Raw genomic sequence first — 1,574 nt, 5'->3', positions numbered from 1 at the left:
GTGTAAATAACAAAAGTATATATTAGTATGACGCTCGGGAATACGGAAAGTCTTTGACGTTTCGAGCTACGCTCTTCAACAGAAAGAATACGGAGACAAGGAGAAAAACACGGAGAAAAAAAATTGAATAGTGTTCAGTCAACGGTCAATCATAATAATATATATATATACATATAGATATATACATACATACATATATATGTATATGTATGTATATGTATATATATATATATGTGTGTGTGTGTGTGTGTGTGTGTGTGTGTGTGTGTGTGTGTGTGTGTGTGTGTGTGTGTGTGTATGTGTGTATGTACACATATATACATATACGTATAATACTTGGGCGCACAGAAGGATGTTCTGTGACAATTTACTGAAGATACGTAGCTTTACTGCAAGCGATGAACATTAGTTGATTCAGAATGTCAATGTAGAATAAAGATACCATGACCTTCAGGGGCAGTAATGATACGATTGAGAGAAAGGGGGAGAGGAGAGACAGGCAGAGACAAAGAGACAGAATAACGGTGAGAAATGCAAAGTGAAAAACAAAAACAAATACAGTAACATGTATATTTATAGTGGGGAGTTCGGAACAGAGAGGTGGAGAGTTAGAAGCATGGAGCGAATGGGAGTTTTCTGAATGAGAAAGATGTGAGAATATGTTGGAGGTAGAAACCATGAAACGGTAAACAAGAGACGAAAATACTAAGAGTGTGATGTAGGAGAATGCCAAGACAGTGTGCAAATCTGAATATACGTGACACATGGTTAGAGAATAGAGCGTGTGAGAGAGAGGTACACAGAGAGAAAGAGAGAGAGATAAAGAGGCAGAGCGGGAGAGTGAAAAAGAGAGAGAGGAAGAGAGTGAAAGCGACAGATACACAGCCAGTTACGTAGACAGACACAGAAAGACAGAGAGAGAGAGAGGGGGGGCAAACAGATAGACATGCAGGTAGACAGGTAAATAGACTGACAGAAAGACAGACAGACAGACAAATAGACAGACAGATAGACAGATAGATAGATAGATAGATAGATAGATAGATAGATAGATAGATAGATAGATAGATAGATACATGCATACATACATACATACATACACACATACATACATACATACATACATACATACATACATACATACATACGTACATTCATACATACATACATACATACATACATGGATAGATAGATAGAGAGAGAGAGAGAGAGAGAGAGAGAGAAATAAATAGATAGATTGTTTGCGGGGGGAGATGTTGATAGGAAAAAGTAGTTACAAATGTATATATGTAGATACATAAGTGTGTGTGTGTGTGTGTGTGTGTGAATATAGATAGGCTGATCTCTATGTAAATATATTCTGCTTTTACTCTTCAAATTTCTTATGTATGTATACAGGTTTGTTAGTGTGTATATTTGTATGTAGATGGGTATGTAGATAGCGCAGTGATATTTGTATACTGTTGGTCTTAGACATAAATTTAGAATCTTAGAATGCTAAATTTACCTTTAAGCTAATGCATACATATGTATGTGTGTGTATACACACACGTACACACACACACACACACACA

General features: G+C 36.4%; 1 long non-coding RNA gene across 1 annotated transcript in view; it reads left to right on the top strand.

The window, feature by feature from the left end:
• LOC128247406 (uncharacterized) overlaps positions 1–1,574 on the top strand; it is a 56,345-nt gene that overhangs the window by 53,690 nt on the left and 1,081 nt on the right. The window lies entirely within an intron of this gene.

The sequence above is a fragment of the Octopus bimaculoides genome, chromosome 3, assembly GCF_001194135.2.
Source record: "Octopus bimaculoides isolate UCB-OBI-ISO-001 chromosome 3, ASM119413v2, whole genome shotgun sequence".
Classification (NCBI taxonomy): domain Eukaryota; kingdom Metazoa; phylum Mollusca; class Cephalopoda; order Octopoda; family Octopodidae; genus Octopus; species Octopus bimaculoides.
Note: the sequence above shows the minus strand (reverse complement) of the source record. Positions and strands in the feature narration are given on the sequence as shown.